The 20,655-nt window shown below is 40.0% G+C and overlaps 1 long non-coding RNA gene across 1 annotated transcript; it reads left to right on the plus strand.

The window, feature by feature from the left end:
- The first annotated feature begins 13,048 nt into the window (after positions 1-13,048).
- LOC145789618 (uncharacterized) lies at positions 13,049-18,736 on the plus strand. Its single transcript, XR_014327729.1, has 3 exons — positions 13,049-13,723; positions 16,363-16,427; positions 18,371-18,736. It is a non-coding gene; the product is annotated as an uncharacterized LOC145789618 (long non-coding RNA).
- Positions 18,737-20,655: the final 1,919 nt, after the last annotated feature.

Here is a 20,655-nt window from a genome sequence, read left to right on the forward strand (position 1 = left end):
GGAGTGATATATATGCTGGGATCGTAAGACACGACCCCAGTCTGGATGAAGTTGATTCTTTTGGGAGGTGGAGCTTGGTTGTGCGGTGGGAGAGGGTTTGTTGTGACATTGGGTTTTTCTGGAGGTACAATCACCTGCTTGTCAATGAGGTCTTGAATCTCATGACGCAATCTAAAACATTGGTCAGTGTCGTGACCATGTTGTTGGTGATATGCGGAGTATTTTGCCGGGTTATGAGAAGAAGGGAGTGGATTTGGCAATGGCCTTGGCTCCAGGGGCTTTAAGTGCCCTTTCTTGATTAATACCCCTAGAGTCTTGGACAGGGGCATATACAGTGGGGTGAAGGTTCTTTGGCCTCTGGGTTGGAATCGAGTGGTTTGTGTGTTGCTTGCGGACGCGCCGGAGAAAGGTGTAGCTGTCATGGGTCTTGGAAGGGGAGGGGGAATGGTGGTGACCACGTTTACTTCTGAAGCTCTGGCATTTGTGGCATTGCTGGTGCCTGTGTTGTTGTTGCGGTTGAAAGTTCTTCGGGGTTGCTCTCTATCTTGGTCAATCAGACCCTGTTTCATTGCATCTTCAATTTGTACCCCCATTTCATGTAGATCTGAAAAAGTGGGAAAGGGGAGCACAATCATTTTTTGCATCAGTTTTGGCTGGAGATTGCGCACAATCATCCTGATTTGGTCTTTGTCGGTAGGCCTCAGGGTCATCATCGAAGCCTTCGCCCTCCACCGAGTTACGAAATCCGAGAAGCTCTCCTTAGGCTCCTACCTTGTTGTTTCGAGATCCTGGGTGGTAATCTCGATTTGGGTATTGTAAGAGTATTGTGCGACAAAGGCCTCGACCATTTCATCCCAACTCCGCTTGACATCATCCTCTAACTTCGCATACCAGATAGCGACCACACCCGACAGGGTCCGGCCGAATAGTGAAAGCTTTTGTGGTCTGGTGAGGCCCATTGGCCGTAGTATATCTGAAAATAGCCGGAGATGCACCATGGGGTCCCCAGATCCGTCGAAGCGATCAATTTGCGGCATTTTGAACCTATTCGGCAGCGTCACAGCCACGTTGGTATATCCGTCCTCGATATCCGGGATAGCCTTTACCCCTTGGGATTTCTTGAACAACTTCTTAAGCTTGCTCAATTTCAGTGCTGTATGGTTTACCTCGAATTCAAAGGGAGAGTCCGGTTGATTAACAGGTGTAGGTGCCTTAGATAGCTGGGGCAGAATTGAGGGCAGAGCTGGCCCCGTTGGTATGTCCGTATCTGCCTAGACATTTGGTGCCTCCTCGGGTGCTGGGATTCCTGGTGGGGGAGGAACTGGGTGTGAAGCAGATGCTCCTGTTTGTTGTTGCAATCTGACAATTAACTCTGCCTGCTGGGCCATGATCTCGGCCTGTTGTTTGGCAAATTCATCTCGGCGAACAGCATCCTGCTGCATGGCTCTCATGGTGTCCTGTATCTGACGCATCATTTCCTCAACTCCTATCGGTCCCGCCATACTGCCCTGATCTGTCTGAACTACTGGCAGGTCTATCTCTATAGCAACAATTGGGATCTCAATCCGACTGTCCACTGATGGGGTAATCCGCTGCTCTGGCAACCTCTGCTCAAATACACTGTGCCTTTTCGACCTCTGTCTGATAACCGGGGGTAGAGAGTGAAACACTGGTTGTCCGTCGACCAGATTCTCAGATCGATTGAGTCGGCGACCTCTTGTCCAGAGTGCTTGGGGAATATCTGCTTGGTGTGGAGCAATTGTGCTAAACTACCTAGCAAAAAGATAAATAAAGCAATAATAAGGAAATAAACGAGCAGACGAACAGACAGCATAACAGTGTAAATAAACACAACACACAGTCGGGTATAATTAACACGCAATTGATACCCTGTTCTCAAAGACCGATCATTATTCCCAAATCACTACTCCCAAATCACTGTCCCCGAAGCTGAATCTGATACCTGCAGATAACTGATTTCAAAAATACTGAACTGGTGCCCACAGGCCTGATACCTAGAAATACTGAACTGGTGCCCACAGGCCTGATGCCCAAACATGTAAACTGATATATGCATTCGTATAGAGACGCACTCTAAAAGCACATAACAAACAAGTAAGTGCCAAAACACCCCTATGTTGGGGTAAGATTTCCCTGTCCTATTTTGTCAGGAACTAGGGTTTCACAACACACGCAGCGGTTTCAAACAACCTATAAACGGGTAAGCAACCTGTCCTAGTTTGGAATGGTCACTATGGATTCCGAATATGCACTAGGTCGAATGGTCAAAAAGGGTGCCCCGGTAAAAACTGGGGTTTGTGTTCCCATACTGGCAGGGCCCGCAACCGGTCAGCCTTATGGCATGCTTTGACAAAGCAAGCCTCCGGCAAACCGTTCAGGAATAGCAGATGGCAAACACGGTGTCCTAGGCGCACCAATGCAAATGCAATGCAAAGAAACACATAAGTGTAGTCAAAACAAGATATCATGAGTTCGAGTCAAGTTCTCTAAATCCCCAGTGGAGTCGCCAGAAACTGTAGACGTCCCCGAACGTCCCGGGAGGAAAATCCAGTTTTGTTCATTGGGCTCACTACAGTTCAGGACACAATGTCACGGTCCTGTATCTAATCTCGCAGAGTGCAACGTAAGACCGATGAAATCATCAAAGAGTCCAAAATCTGGCAAATCATTTTTGAAAACAGATTTTTTGAAAGAAGTGCCAAATCATGGACTGCTTTGCCAGATACAGAGTCGCCACCTAAATATTTTATTTTTGGGGAATTTAGGAAACCCTGACTCGTTGCCTAAGGCCACGTGTCCGTCATCACCAAAGTTGCCTCGGCTTGGGAACTTGGGTACGATTGGGGAAGGTCACTTCGTGAGCACCCCCACTCGGCCGATCAAAGATCGGCCTCTACTAACCATGATATCTAGTTTTGAAAACATTATGCATTCTTATTCCGGTTATTAGCCTAGATTTACTACGTGATGCGCACAGCATACAAGTATAGACTGGGTCGCCTGAATTGGAACGAAACATCTCATGTTTGTTTTGAAAATGGTTTGATGGTGCTACCCGCAAGTAGGCTAAGACGTGGATTTGCCACCCTCGGGTGGGCTTAGAAAACAAGATGATTTGCCACTTTCAAGTGGGCTTAAAACTCACATTCGATGAATTGTTCTAATCCAAATAACCCAACCTTCACCCGCAGGCCTTCAGGCAGGTATATCATATAAGCAAATAGCCTCATGGTAAGCATGCTATCATGGCAGTCGCTCACACACATGCAAGGATGCTAAAGCATAAGTACTTACCGAGTACTCCAAACCAAAACAGAAGCTATATTAGAAATCCATGCATGATCCTAACTATACAGAAATGCCTAATGCAACACACGCAAAATGCAACTAAGATAAGCTCGGCTATTCTAAAGATGGCATGTGATGATGCTACAGCTAACACATATTCAATTTGGAATTGAAATACAAATGCAGTTAGTATGATGCGCCGAGCCCGGTGCATGTAATACAGATAAATGGATGCAGACAGGCTATCATACTGTATGCTAATTGAAACATGCCCTAATCTAACCATCATAAGCTGGTAAATAAAAGGGGAAAAGACGTGGGGTTGGAAGACATATATCACACTCACGCACACTTATTACAACATTGCTCTCGCTCGGAGGGTTCGAAAGAATAATCAGTCCGAATGAATAGTACAGTCCGAATAAATAGTACAGTCCGAATAAATACAAAATCCTAATTAATTAACAAATTAATCTAAGAAAGCAGGTAAATTAGCACGCAAATCCATGGACCGCCTCAGCTTTGTTCCAAATGATGAATAATGCATGCTCGAGTTGCCTTGCGCAGAAATCCATTACGATGCCCCGGTCTGCCTCTGTTTGCAATTGTTTTCGGAATATTGCGCAACGCTCTAGAAGGCCGCTGATTTCTGATTTACTGCAACAGAGAGCAACAAAGGAGCATGTCAAAGTATTTCACATATGTATGCATGACTACTCTTCAGGGAGTGTAGTCCTCGATCCTCGTGCCACCAATCACGCATATCGATGCATGATGGCCGAGGAGTCAAATTGCACGACTCAACATGAAATGAATGCACATGAAAATACAACAAGACCTAAACTCCATCATGGGTAATCCGGAGTGTCGGCAACGGGGAATTGAGACACGTTCCGTCACTCGGAGTACGAAACGTCCCTCGTTTCCCGTGCTTGGGCTAACTCCTATCCCAAACACAATGCAAATAAGATGGCATACACAATGCGATTAACATACAACCTAGCATACGCAATGCTATGAGATGGCATACACAATGCTCGATGTAACATGACATACACAATGCACTAACACGCAACCTAGCATACGCAATGCTATGAATTGAAAAGGCATACACAATGCATAATGGACTTACACCAACATGAGTGGACCTCAGCCACACTCACATCAGCAGCCATTAGGTGAAAATGAGACAACCGAAATGCGTGCACATATGCACGCATACCGAGGACCGAACCTAAGGCATCAAATGCCACTCTACCAAAGCATGACAAGGGATGCAAGATGGCATTCAAACATGTAAATTTTAGCCCTGAAACATGATGCTAAATGATCTCGAAACATGGAAACATGGCACCCGATGCATGGAATAAGCCCCGAAACTCAATACTAGGCACATGCATTGAATCACAAGTATACAAAGCAAGCATTATTTGATCATGAAGTCAAAAGACAGAGCCAAGATAGTCACAAAACATGCACATTTCTAGTTTAGAGAATGGCCAAAAGATGCTAACATGATGGACTAAAATAGCATGCAACATTGGCTAGCAAGCATGGTTTACATGGCATGTATATGAAGCAAATGAGAAATCATCAAACCAGCCAAAAACAGTGAATAAAACATGCCAAAATATGCCCAAATAATCACTGAAATGCAGCCAATGCATGCAAAAATGAGGGGCTTCATTGGAAGGCCATTCAAGGGATTGTTAAGCACATACAAGATAGACATGAAGCACGGCCAAACCAACTCTAGAAATGAGTTATGACAGCTCTAAAAGTCACAAAATTGGCCCTGAAATCAGTCAAGGAAGCATACGATGAAAGGCCCCCTCAAAAGGCCTTGAATGGAATTGTTCTACACATGCAGTATAGACATAAAATATGACCAAAAGGGCCCCGGACAGACCTAAGGCAGACCTTAAAACCCACAAAATTGGGCCCAAAAAGTGACTTCAATGCATGCAAAATAGAGCCCCTTTGGAAAGCCAATGATGCTAGTAAAGAAAATGAGGGGTGAGAGGGTCACCCCTCTATGATTTCAAAACCTCACCAAAGCCACTGAAAATCTCCTGGATTTCAGTGGCTAAGAGGCCAAAACAAGTCCAATGCAAATGCTCTAATGCATAGCCCTAAATATGAAGGAATGAAGCATGCAAAGAAGGAGATGGCTCCAAACAGAAAAGTGACCTCAAGAAAACTTAAAGAGGAGGTCAAAACCAGTCTTTTTCCAGTTTATAAAAAATCTCAAAAATGTTCGCAAGTAAGGCTAAAGTATGATGCAAAAATGGCCCTAAAAGAGAGATAGAGGGTAAGGGGAAGTAGATGACCTCAAACAGTAAAGTGCCCTTAAACAAAGTTGAAGAGGAGCTCAAAATATGATACTTTCTAGTTTATGACAAAGCCCAACAATACTTGCAAGTGAAGCTAAGTAATGAAGCAAAAAAATGCAAGTTTAAGGGAAATAGACACTTACCCTTGAAGAGCCGACCTCCAGCAGCTTTTGGACCAAGTTGGTGAGCTTTCAACCTCTGCAAATGACTTCCAAGGTGCTGGAATGGATGATGGAGGTGTGGTGCTAAGGGTTGTAGTGCAAATGGACCAATAAAATTAGGGTTTTGGAGCTTGGAATAGTGACAATGGAGGAGGGAGGTTATATGCCTTAAGAAATTTTGTTCAACCTCTTGATATGAAGCCAAGCCTCTCCTTTATAGAGGAGAGGCTCCAAAATATCCAAAAAGGTCCCCAAGTATCCTCCATACACGTGTATGGAGGATGCACCAAATGGCCTCCAGCTGGCACAGCTGGACTACACTCAGAAAAAGCAAAAAGCAAGAAGCAGGCCGGCTAGTTCAAGTGGCCGGCCGGCCACCCCCCCTGGTCGGCCGACCAGGGGCCAAAAGGGTTAACAAAAATTACCGATTGGCCTACCTAGAAAGGTGGCCTCCCTGATGAGTAGAATACAGCTGTGTGGTGAAAAACCAGAAAATGTGACCTAGGAGAGAGAAAAGCTAGCTTTTAAGCAAGGTTCAAAAGGGTCAAGATGAATTTCTGGCCGGCCTACTGTAACAAGTCCGCAGGGGACCTCACTACAGCTCGGACTCAATTTGTGTCACGGTTCTAAGTCTGAACCAAAGAGTCCAAATCCGGCAAATCGTTTTGAGAAAACAGATTTTTGAAAGAAGTGCCAAACATGGACTGCTTTGCCAGATACAGAGTCGCCACCTAAATATTTTTTTTTAGGGAAATTTAGAAAACCCTGAGTCGTTTGCCTAAGGCCACGTGTCCGTCATTACCAAAGTTGCCTCGGCTCGGGAACTTAGGTACGATTGGGAAAGGTCACTTTGTGAGCACCCCCGCTCGCCCGATCAAAGATCGGCCTCTACTAACCATGATATCTATTTTTGAAAACATTGTGTGTTCTTATTCCGGTTATTAGCCTAGGTTTACTATGTGATGCGCACAACATACAAGTATAGACTGGATCGCCTGAATTGGAACAAAGCATTTCATGTTTGTTTATTTTGAAAATGGTTTGATGGTGCTACCCGCAAGTAGGCTAAGACGTGGATTTTCCACCCTCGGGTGGGCTTAGAAAACATGATCTTGCCACTATCTAGTGGGCTTAAAACACACATTTGATGAATTGTTCCAATCCAAATAACCCAACCTTCACCCACAGGCATTCAGACAGTTATATCACATAAGCATATAGCCTCATGGTAAGCATGCTATTCATGGCAGTCACTCACACGCATGCAAGGATGCTAAAGCATAAAAACTCACCGAATACTCCAAGTCAAAACAGAAGCTCATTAGAAATCCATGCATGATCCTAATTATACAGAAATGCCTAATGCAACACATGCAAAAATGCAACTATAGCAGGCTCGGCTATTCTAAACATGGCATATGAGATGCAACAGCTAACAAGTATTCAACTTTGAAATTGAAATACAAATGCAGTTAGTATGATGCGCCGAGCCTGGTGCATGCAAAACAGATGAATGATGCAAACATGCTGTCATACTGTATGCTAATTGAAACATGTCCTAATCTAACCATTATAAGCTGGTAAATAAAAGGGAAGAAAGACGTGGGGTTAGAAGACATACATCACACTCACGCACACTTATTACAGTTTTGCCCTCGCACAGAGGGTTCGAAAGAATAATATACAGTCCCAAATGAATAAATAACACAGTCCCAATAAATACAAAAATCCTAATTAATTTACAAATTAATCTCGGAAAGCTATAAATTGGCATGCAAGCCAGGGACTGCCTTGACTTTGATGAATGATGTATGTTTGGGCTGCCTTGCGCGGAAATCCACTGGGATGCCCCAATTAGCCTCTGTTTTGCAATTATTCTTGGAAAGCGCGCCAAGCTCCGAAAGGTTGCTAATTCTTGATTTGCTGCAACAGAGAGCAGGAAAAGGGCATAGCAATGTATTTTTACGAATGTATGCATGCCTCGATCCTTGTGCCACCAATCACGCATCTCGATGCACGATGGCTGAGGAATCGATTTGCACGACTTAATATAAAATGAATGCACATATGAACACAACAAAACCTAAACTCCATCATGGGTAATCTGGAGTGTCGGTGACTGGGAATTGAGACACGTTCCGTCACTAGGAGTACAAAACGTACCTCGTTTCCCATGCCTGGGCTAATTCCTATCCCAAGCACAATGCAATATGCATGATATGCATGAAATGCAACTAAGATACAACCTAACACACACAATGCTATGAAATGGCATACACGATGCACGAGGTAACATGGCATACACAATGTGCTAACATACAACCTAGCATACGCAATGCTATGAAATAAAATGGTATACACAATGCATAAATGGACTTACACTAACACAAGTGGACCTCAGCCACACTCGCATAAGAGGCCATGAGATGGAAATGAGACACTCGAAATGCGTGCACACATGCACGCAAACCGAGGACCGAACCTAAGGCACAAATGCCACTCTAACAAGGCATGGCAAGGCATGAAACATGGCATGCAACACATGCAAATTTCGGTGCTGAAATATGATGCAAAACAGCCCTGAAACATGGAAACATGGCACCCGATGCATGGAATGAACCCGAAATACAAAACTAGGCATATGCATTGGCCTACAGCTATATGAAGCATGGACTATTTGAACATGAAGTGTGAATACAGATTCAAGGCAGTCCCAAAACAAGCATGTTTACAGTTTTAAGCAAGGCCAAACAATGAACACAAATGTGGCTAAGCTAGCATGCGAAAATGGCCCTAAATGTGAGATAAAGAAGCAAGTCACAGCTGATGACCCCAAACAAGAGAGGGCCCTTCAACAATGTTGAATAGGGACCCAAAACATGGCATTTTACAATTTACAACAGGCCACGAAAACAAACACAAGTATGGCTAAACTATTGTGCAAGAAATGGGCCAAAAGGGGATAAAGAAGCAAGTGAGGGTTTCTGGCCTCAAACTTGGGAGGGCCCTTCAACAAAGTTGAAGAGGGGCCCAAAACATGATATTTTCCAGTTGGTGGCCAGACCCAAAACAGTGTACAAGCATGCTCAAAATGCTATGCAAAATAAGGCCAAAAGAGAGTTATAACACAAAGTACAAAAAGGATGCCTCAAACAGTAAAAGACCCTTAATAAAACACACTACAACAAAAAGCATTTTTGGCGACGTTTTTTAGCAACCAAATTGAATTTAGTTGCCAATTGTATGTTTTTGGCGACAATATACGTGTTTGTTGCCAAAAACTACACCATTAGCAACAAATATCTAAATTCGTCGCCAAAAATGGTTGGCGCGAAATTAATTTTTTGGGCGGGAGCGCTAAAAAAGTTTTGGCGACGAAATTAACATTTGGCGACAAAAATGTTTGTCGCCAATTTGGACGTTTTGGCGACGGCAATAAAATAGTCGCTGAAAGGTGAATGATATTTATGGCAACATAATAATTTTCGTCGCCAATAAATTTCTTGTCAAAATGACGTCGTTTTGATTTTTTTTTTTTTTTTTTTTAATGACCGAATAAACAAGAGTGACCTAAGATGAGTCTTCTTCGTCTTCTCATTCCACAACCTGAAGCGGCACAACAGAAGACAAAAGGTATGTCTTCTCTCCCTCTTCTTCGTCTCTCTTTCCCTCTCCTTCTCCTTCTCCCTCTCACTCTCTCACACTGTCTCATCTTCCTCTCTTTCTTCTTTATCATCAATTTCATTCGGCATTGCAGAACACAACACATTCGGCACTGTCTCACCTTATAGATTTTCATTCGGCACTGTCTCACCTTATAGATTTTGATTCTTGTGAAATCTGGTTTGAGTTTGGTAGTTTGATCATTTGTTGAACCAATGTTTTGTGCTAGGCATTAAGCTTTGACTTTTGTGAATATTTTGAAGATTTCAGAGACATCATAGTAATTATAGGTGATCTTGAGTAATTGTTTTTTGGTATGCATTTTGTAAGTGGTTTTTTCACACCCACCATGTGTTTGTGTGTTGGTTTGAAAGAGACAAAAAGTTGCAGTGGACTAGAATTTGTATGAGCAATTTCTTTGACTATGTGACTAATTAGAGTCATTTTCATTGTTTTCTGTTTTTATATTTTTTGGGTTGTGGATGTGAACTAGAATTTGAATTTTTGTACTGGATTCTCGGCTTTTTTGATCACTCCCTAATAATATATATACTAATATACACATAACAAACAAGCCAAAAATTTACCGAGAGAGAGAGAGAGCTCTTACTTGTAACCATTGTACTACTTTTGCAGATAAGTCAACATCCTGATCCATCCCTCCGAGCCCATGAGAAGTTGGGGGACCGGTCTTAGAATTTTAACCCAGATTTATTTGTTACATAAATTTTGGAGAAATCAACAGCAGCACCCATAGGAGAAGAAGACTAACCATGGGATAAGAGCATAGTTGCATTTGAAGCAGGAGTACTAGTCCTTAAAAGATTCATGTCTTTGTTTCAAGAAACAGTTTAGTGAAAGAGGGTGAGGGTGAGGGTGGGGGTGGTGGAGAAACACAAAGGGGCTATGGAGAACTCTTATAGTTAAATATAGATTAACCTTTCAGGGCCATAAAGAGCCAATCTGATTTTTATTGCGAAGGTGGAGAAACACAAAAGACCTTCACAGGTAAGGCATAAAGATCAGATCAGATAACACTAATGGACAATCACAAATTGAATTTTTTTTTTTTTTTTTTTTAAGTAAGAACACTAATAGATATAGGGTGCACTCAAAGGTAGAATTGCGGAACTAAATGAGTGAACTCAAAGGTAGAATTGTGGACAATTTAAGAACAAGAAGAAAAAAAGAAGATATAGGGTGCAATTTTAGAAAAATTAAAAATAGCAAAGAAAATAAAGTAAAACTTCATGGCCAGAAGGTATCTAAAAAAGATAATTTTTAATATCTTGAATCTATTATTTATAAAGAATGGTACATTAAGGAGGATGGATGAAATGGAAGAGTGCTTCAAAGGGTCGCGAGATCATAAGCTACCTATAACATTGAAGGGTTAAGTTTAATTTTGACTGTTATGATGTCTGCTAGACTGCTATAATGCATGTTATAGACCATTGGGCTGTTAAGAAACAATATATTAAAAAAAAAGGGTGTGATTGAAGCAAGAATGTTAAGATGGGTGATTCCTGTTATAAAGAAAGCCAGAATAAGAGGTGAATTCATTCAGAATGGCCATCTACGATGAAGAACAAAGTGCTTGTAAGGAGGAGTAATTTGGTTCACAATGAAGATGCTAAAAAAAATATAAGAAGGCTAAGGAGGATGCTAAAAGAAATATAAGAAGGATAAGACCATCAGTCAGGCACGTATAGATCAACACAACAATTCAAACCATAAGCCCAAAACACCATTATTCTTGCCGCAGCTACCAGGTTTAAGGCATATGACACCAGCTCCTACACTCAGCAGGCCTCTGCACTGCCTTCACAGACAGATCAGCCCAGCTACACTGGTGCCAGAGTAAAGGCTTCAGACTATACTGCTACAAGCCAATCTGCTACTCACCACTCTGCTACAATCCAACAGCAGACTAACTCTAAGATGCCTGTGATATCAGCTTGCCTATATCCTGACAAGTCTTGTTCTCCGCTTCCATCCAACACTAGCACCAAACTACTTCCCATAGGAACCATAGAACCAAAAACATCATCCATAACAGAGTAATTTGAACCACAAACAAAGTAATTTGACAGAAGATTCAACCACCCATCACTAGCATCAAACTTCTACCCATAGGAACCAAAAACAAAGTAATTTGATAGCAGATTCAACCACTATACAGCAAAGTCCAACTTCAGTCCAGCAAATCTGCCTAGCCTATTAGTTTTAAACCCAGCAAAATAAGTTACCAACAAAACAATCAGAGTAAACAAACAGGCAAGCTGATATTGTAATAAAGTATAGATTAATTCAAGCTAATGTTCCATTCGGTAAATCTTTATTAGCAATTCTAATCAAAACAGGAGGCTTACGTTTGTGATGATCTTGTATTTATTCAGTTTTCATTAATCTAATTTTAAAAGTTTATTCCATAACTTTGTGTATATAACTCTGCAGTGCTCATTCTAATATATTGCAGTCAAAAGAGGCAACTTCAAGTAGTCTTCCTCTGATGATATATATGTACCTACCCCTCCTGCATTCCTAGGAATCAAAATTTGTATTTGCATTCCTGAAATTGATTTAAAAGTGGTAATTCATATCGAGTTTCTGGGAGTGATGTAGCAATTTTTAATGGAGTAATGTGTTCTGCTGCTGGTAGCAATGGGCATATTCATTCAAAATTAGAGAATTCAAAATGGTCAGATGATTATAATTCTTCGCCCAATGCTGATGGTGGTAAAGGTGTCCATGCAAGGGTGAAACATACATTGATAAATGACAATACACATTATCTCCACTTTGTTCAGGTGATTACATCTTTTACTACCTGTTTTTCTAAATAAATATAGCATCATTATCAGTTTGATGCGTCCAAAATTTCAGAAAGACTTGGACTAGATAAATACCTCATCAAGATATTCTTTTTATAGATAAATTGTGGAGTCAATTAGTAAAATGCATATTAGATGGATGGGATTTAGCATGAGATCATTATATTTCTATTTGATATTAATGTGTTAGAATTTTTCCAATTACAATTCTACCGAACTATATGAAGCCTTAGTTCCTGATTGTAGAAAATCATGTCTCTCTCTCTCTTTTTTTTTTTTTTTTTTTCTTCTTTTCACCACCTTACGCAGGAACCAAAACTAGACGGAATAGTAGGTATGAAGGAATTGCCGCCACACCCTTAGTGGCTTATATCTTGTTTTTATAACATTTCATTTCAGTTATATAACTCCTCCCTTGATAGTGTAAATATGATTGGTCATTGTGCACATGATGAATTCATCTCAAACTAATTTCTTATTTTATCTAAAAGAATGACTTAATTTGTTATTGTTTCTTTTTCTCTGTTTCGACTCCTGTTTCGACTCCTTAAGTGATCTGCATTTTCACACTCATGCTTTTGTATATGTTGTTTTTAACTGCTCCATGTTGCTTATCATTTAGCATACCTCACACCATGGAAGTGTCTATAAAGATTCTCCATTAAGTAGATTTGAAGTGCAATACTCTAGAAGCATGACCACTTTGGCTACGTGTTGCTGCCATGACACCGACCTATGTGGGCATGTGCTGAGTCCACATCAGAAGTGTGTAAGGGAGATCTTAGATATATTATATACATAAGTGGAGACAATACATGCAAGTGATATCAAATGGTAGCCTTTTGGGGAAAGACCCAAGTGGTTATTTATGGTTTCAGACTGAGTTGTGCACATGATTATATTGCTTTATGCGTATTGTAACATGGGGTCATTCTATTTTGAGACCTTAAGCCAGTCGTTGTATGTGTCTGGATTTTACTCATGGCTCCTACTTGTGCAAAAGTGTGTTGAGTTCTACATCAGAAGTGTGCGAGAGTGGTCTTGGGTATAAACGTAGGGTAATGAATTTGATTGATGTTGTATCCTACCTATTAGGGAAGGACCAAGGTGGTTACTGCACCAATTTGATTCTACAATCGATGCCCTTTTCAATCTCCCCATCCTTGTGAACATCAATCTACATCGATTGTGCTTATGCTCGTTGAATTCTTGATATAGTTTAGGAGGGTCATATAGATCTTCTCATTTTTATGATTTGATTGCCTTTGTGGTAAAATCTACCATTTAGATTTATAACTAATTTTTGGAGTTTATGAGGACAGTATGGATAAGTTATCTTTTCTGATTTTACTAGGAAAAGGAGAAGAGATGCAAGAAAGGAGAGGTCAATGATCGAACAGTTGCTAAAGGTTTAAAACATAAGGTGAGGACCTTTGCAACACTATATTATTTTCTTAGGGGAGCTTATATTTGTTCTTGATCAATGGTTCAGCAAACTGGGGATTTGATTTGTATACATTTGTTCATTGGTGGATCAGTTATTTGTTGCTTTACATTTGTATTCATAGGGCATTTGTAGAAGCTGGTTTGTTTTAAGTAGAATAGACCAAATAAATTTTTAATATTGAGGTTTAGGGTCTTCTATATTTTTCTGCTGCTTTGAACAAGGTTAGGTTGGCACTGGGGATTGACCAGCGTGATAGCAAATAAGTTGGACTTCCTTTCATTTATGCTACATTTTATTCTCTCTTGTTTGTGTGATATTTTTCCCACCAAATGATATTTTTTAATGATCTTCATGCTTTTATGCTTTTCTGATATGTCATTTTTGCTCATTCGATTCTATAAGCTGATGCGAAGTCTCATCATCAAGCTCTACAAAAGATTGCTGATATAGTTAAGCACATTAAGTTTCTGATCATGTTGTAATTTAGTGGCCTTTATAGCTGAATGAAGTGGAGTTTTTTTTGTTGTTGTTATTTTCCCCAGCTAGTGCATAAGCATACACATACATATGCATTATATACACTGCGATTTGACCACTCTGGCATTGGCTTTCAACTGTGCAATTGTATTACAATAATTATAAAAACTTCAACTTTCATTAAACAAATAATTAAAATACATGTACATACTCATCATAGAGAAGTACACACAGGAACAGCTAGTTTGGTCAAGTTTATTTTTCCCTCCACAAACCCCTACACAAATCCAATAGCCAAACACAGCCTGAGAGAATTAGCATTCTAAGTTTAAGGCTAGCAACAGCTAGTTTGGTCAAGTTTACCTATAATGTAATGTACTTCCCTACATTTGTACATTCTCTTAGGTATAAGATGAAAATTCCTCATAGACTAATAACCCACCCACTTGACCTTTACGGTAACTAATCCATTGACATTTTTAAGTATACTTGAATCGTCGCAGCACCTATGGTTAGCAGAATCAATTACTTAAAGAGTCATAACTGAGTGTTGCAGCTTGTCTTGTGGAGCCATAAGTAAGGATAAAGAAAATAGATGCATTTAATCACAAGACCAATCCCGTATTCAACAATGATCTCACTCACTCTCTTACCCGGAATAACCTTCCAATCACTTTAATACTGATCCTTATAATCATGAAATCAACAACGACCTCACTCTCTCAGCTTGAACTACTTGAAAAGATAAAATTGCAACAAACCATTAAAACTTGGAATAAAACACAATATTGACTCATCCTACACAGTTCTAATTACTGGATAATGGGCCAACACACTTTGCTAAGTTACTTAATGGGTAAATTACACTACTCTCTCATAAGGTTTGGGTTTATTAGAACAAGTCCCACTAGTTTCATGAAATTATATTGAGCTTCACTGACATGGTTAGTTCACCAACAGACCTAACAGAAATGTTGAATTTGTAATTGCCCTCTCATAAAACAATCATTTTACACCAAAAAATGACTTTACCTAATTTCCCTCTTCTCTCTTCTCTGCCCATCTTCTTCCTCTCTTTTTTTTCTATCATATTCTCTCTTCTCCATCGTTCTCTTCCCCTCTCCCCCTACCATCGCACGTCAATAATATATTTTTTATTCAAGAATTCAAATAAGGTGATGATGTGCCTCAATTTGGTGCTCAAAAGATGGAACCACCTAGGAGAACTAGCCAAACTTATTGACAAAGAACATTTGGAAGGTGAATGGAAGGGGAAAACAGTTAGATTATATCCCACATGGCTGTTGATCTAACAGGAATCACCCATCTTGACATTCTTGCTTCAATCACACCCTTTTTTTTTTTAATATATTGTTTCTTAATGTGGAAAGCAGAACTGCTCTGAACTGATATAAGGTGGAGTGCTGAAATTTGCTGTGCTGTGTTTGTTGTGCTGAAATTTGCTGTGCTGAAATTTGCTTTGCTGTGCTGTGCTCTGCTATGTTTGTTGGAAATCTTGTTTTGCTGAGTTGTTAAACTGATTTGAGCTGGAAATTTGTGGGCTGCTGGAAATTTATGGATGAATCTGCTGTGTAAGGTCCATGTATGCAAAGTTTGCCTTCCTCTCTGCTGTGTCTGTTGTGCTTGTTCTGTTCAGTTTTCTGTTCTGTTTTTGGTTCTCTTTGTCTGTGTTCTATTCTTCTGCTTTTTTTTTTTCCTTTCGGGTTTGGTTCCTCACCAAACTCCTTCCCTTTATTTGATGTAATCTCATATCTTGTATGATTTTCCATCTATAAAGGTTCCTCTTTTTTTGCTGATAAAAAAAATAAATAAATAAATAAAAGAAGAAGACCTTCATATGGTTGTTTATTGACTTGGAAAAGCAAATGATAAGTAAGTTCCATCAATCACCAAATTAGAAAATTAGTTTCCACATAAGATTTTCTTAGAATACAACCAAATTTATTTTTTTGCTGTGTAGTCTGAAATCATGTGGCAAAATCTTGATAGATATTTTGTGTATCAGTGACCCTTTTAATAATTTCATCATATAACATTCATTTCATGTCCACTCTCCATTGATTTCATGTATAGTGCGATTTTAATTTAAACTTTGATTTGCAATTCAAATGTTATAGGTTATTAGCTAATGCAAAGAGATAAAGAAGCTGCAATCATTCGTTGGGGGCAATTACTACATCAAGTAAGCTTTGACTATATTTTAGGGCATTTTTAATTTATTTATCAAGTTAGTCATTTTAGTTTCTACACCTATGATCTTGAAACTATATAACCTTATTAAATTTAATAAACACCTATGATCTTAAAACTATATAACCTTATTAAATTTAATAAGTCTAGTTGTCAAAAAAATGGGACTAGATACGTCATTTAGACAAGTCAGGGGTCAGACTCGAGGGAAGAGCATAGCACATCTCATAGCTAACAATGGTGGTAACAAACTTCATCAGAGGAATCTTATTGACAAACACTTTTGTAAGTACATTTTTCATAATTTACTTTTCAAATCACTATAAGCATTTCATTTAATATGTCTGGTTGTGTTGAACAAACGGGACCTCGATTGGATCAACGGTTAGAAAATTAGAAGGAAAATTGTAAAACACAAGACTTAAAAAGCCCGTTAGGGGGCCGAAATTGCGAAATGACCACTGAAACCACCGAAAGTTGGCACGGACAGCTTGTTTAAGCCTAAATAGACTTGTAGGAAAAAACGGGACCTTTATTGGATCTCCGGTTAGAAAATTAGAAGGAAAATTGTAAAACACAAAACTTAAAAGGCCCGTTTAGGGGCCGAAATTGTGAAATGACCACCGAAACCACCGAAACTTGGCACAGACAGCTTGTTCAAGCCTAAATAGACTTGTAGGAACAAACGGGACCTCGCTTGGATCTCCGGTTAGAAAATTAGAAGGAAAATTGTAAAATACAAGACTTAAAAGGCCCGTTTGGGGGCCGAAATTTCGAAATGACCACTGAAACCACCGAAACTTGGCACAGACAGCTTGTTCAAGCCTAAATAGGCTTGTAGGATCAAACGGGACCTCGATTGGATCTCCGGTTAGAAAATTAGAAGGAAAATTATAAAACACAAGACTTAAAAGGCCCGTTTGGGGGCCGAAATTGCAAAATGACCACCGAAACCACCAAAACTTGGCATGGACAGATTTTTCAAGCCTAAATAGACTTGTAGGAACATACGGGACCTCGATTGGATTTCCGGTTAAAAAATTAGAAGGAAAAATGTAAAACACAAGACTTAAAAGGCCCGTTCGGGGGCCGAAATTTTGAAATGACTACCGAAACCACCGAAACGTGGCACAGACAGCTTGTTCAAGCCTAAGTAGACTTGTAGGTGCAAACAGGACCTCAATTGGATCTCCGGTTAGAAAATTAGAAGGAAAATTGTAAAACACAAGACTTAAAAGGCCCGTTCGGGGGCTGAAATTGCGAAATGACCACCGAAACCACCGAAATTTGGCACGGATAGCTTGTTCAAGCCTAAATAAACTTGTAGGAACAAACGGGACCTCGATTGGATTTTCGGTTAAAAAATTAGAAGAAAAAATGTAAAACACAAGACTTAAAAGGCCCGTTCGGCGGCCAAAATTTCAAAATGACTACCGAAACCACCCAAACTTGGCACAGACAGCCTTTTCAAGCCTAAATAGACTTGTAGGAACAAACGGGACCTCTATTGGATCTTCGGTTAGAAAATTAGAAGGAAAATTGTAATACACAAGACTTAAAAGGCTCGTTTAGGAGCCGAAATTGTGAAATGACAACCGAAACCACCAAAACTTGGCACAGACAGCTTGTTCAAACCTAAATAGACTTGTAGGAACAAACGGGACCTCGATTGGATTTTCGGTTAGAAAATTAGAAGAAAAAATGTAAAACACAAGACTTAAAAGGCCTGTTCGGGGCCCAAAATTGCAAAATGACCACTGAAACCACCTAAACTTGGCACGGGTAGCTTGTTCAAGCCTAAATAGAGTTGTATGAGCAAACAGCACCCGATTGGACTTCCCGTTACAAAATTAAAATCAAAATTGTGAAGTTCATATCGAGGTTTTTTTTTTTTTTTGTCAATCTAATATTATTTTTTCTTTTTTCATGTGACAGATTGGCAATGGTGGAAAATAGTTTGGGCTGCATCAGCAGATTTGATTTTGTGTTTTTGAAAATATTTTGACATAGGATTTTGGTAAATGATTTATGGATCAAATGTTTAGCATCAAAATATTTGGTTTTGTGTTTTTGCAAATATTTTGACATAGGATTTTAGTAAATGACTTGTTGGTTAGATGTTTAACATCAAAATATTTGGTTGTAATTTTGAAAATATTTTGACATAGGATTTGGTAATGTATTTATGGGTTTGGTGTTAGTAGTTTGTAAGTACATTGGTATGCATGTTTTAGATTGTCAGAGAATTGTAATTATGTTTATTGGGATTTTTCATAGCTATTAATTTTGAATTAGTATGAATGTCTTGCACAGGTGTATTATTATTTACATTACATTTGGTATATATTGTGCACAGGAAAACAGGTGTTTTGGATTATTTTGAACAGGAAAATTATTAAAATCAAAATTTGTGTACTGAATTTTTAGTGACAGGTGGTATTTTGGTCGCTGTTAATATATTTGGCGACAACATATTGTTTTTGTCGCTAAAAGTTAGTGGTTATTCCAAGAACTTTTAGCAACCAAAACTTACTCGTCGCTAAAAATGTGATTTTTAGCGACCAAATTAATTTTGTCGTTAAATAGTACTTTTGGCGACGTATTTATTTGTCGCTGAAACTACATAGCCTATCAAAATTTTAACCTTTTAGCAACAAATTGTAATTTAATAGCGACAAAATATATGATTTTTGGCGACCAATTTTGCTTGTCGCTAAATGTTTACCTACGGTGACAATTTCTGATTTCGTTGCCAATACTTTTAGTGACAGGCCTTTGGTGACAAGTTGTATATTTGTCGCCGATTCTTTTGGCGACGGAATTTGTACTTTTGGCGACAAATTTTTGGGTCGCCAAATGTGTTTTTTGTTGTAGTGACATGAATAGGGGGTCAAAATAAGGCCATTTGTAGTTCGGACCAGAGCCTAAAAACAGAAGCACAAGAGGCTAACAAATCATGCAAAAATGGAGCCAAAAGAGAGATATAAAGGCAAGTGGTAAATGGAAGCCTCAAACAGTGATGAGCCCTTAAAAAATGTTGAAGAAGGGCTCAAATTAAGCCACTTTACAGTTTATTACATACCTCAAAACAATTTATACATAGGCAAAAAATACTACACAAGAAAATGGCATACAAGAGAGGCAATGAAGCAAGTGCAACAAGGAGGCCTCAAACAGTGAGAGACCCTTAAACAAACATGAAAAACAGCTCAAAATAAGCCTAGCTCCAGTTAGGGTCGGAGCCCAAAACAGCAATAAAGTATGGCTAATGTATTGAACAAAATAAAGCACAAAAAAGGAGAATAGGGACTCACCCTTGAAGACCAATCTTTGACAGCTCCTTGGCTTGAGTTTGGTGGCTCCTTAGCTCTGAAAATAGCCCTGAAGCTGCTAGAATGGATGATGGTGATGTGGTGCTAGGTGGTGGTGTGGAAATGGTGTAGGGCTTGAGGGTTTGGAGCTTGAAAATATAGAGAGAGAGAGAGATACAAGGCAAGAGGCTTGGGGGAAAATTTTGTAACCCTAAATATGCACCTGGAAGGCCTGCTATATAGGCAAAAGAGGGGGGAAAAAGGGGGGAAAAAATGGAGGGAAATGAATCAAGTTTCCCCTCAAAATGCAGCCCCCCCGGATATAGAATCTGGGGGGAAAAGGAGGGTGTATCTGCACTGTACTTGATGCAAGGATTCTGGCCGGCCAGTTATTGAGACTGTAGGTGGCCGGCCGGCCCTCCCCATGGCCGGCCGGCCAAGGGTCAAAAGGTTCAAGTATGATTAGTGGCCGGCCACCTCAAATTGGTGGCCTCCCATGTGTGCACAACACAACCAAGTGGTTAAAAACTGGAGACAATGAACCAGGAGAGAGAACAACCCAATTTTCAAAGGGGTTCAAAAGGTTCAAAAGCAATTACTGGCCGGCCACCAAATATTGGTGGCCTCCCAGATGTGTATATCACAAATATGGGGTTTAGGGTGCAAGAAAATGGCCTAAGGGTGGTGAACATTGGCTTTGAAGTGAGAAAAATCAGGCGACGGAGGGCGATGAAGGGATAAATTTGGTTGTCTGGAAAATTGCTGGCCTCCCACCCTTCTACGGCCTTCTTACCAATGAAACAGAAGTCCCTGCCAAAAATGAACCCAAACCGATGCAGAATGAAGGTTCGGGGTCCGAAACGCGCAGCCCGAGGCCCCGAAAGCTGACTGTTAGGCACCAGAAGTGGT

This window comes from Camellia sinensis, chromosome 1 (assembly GCF_055761805.1).
Source record: "Camellia sinensis isolate YWXY chromosome 1, ASM5576180v1, whole genome shotgun sequence".
Lineage (NCBI taxonomy): Eukaryota > Viridiplantae > Streptophyta > Magnoliopsida > Ericales > Theaceae > Camellia > Camellia sinensis.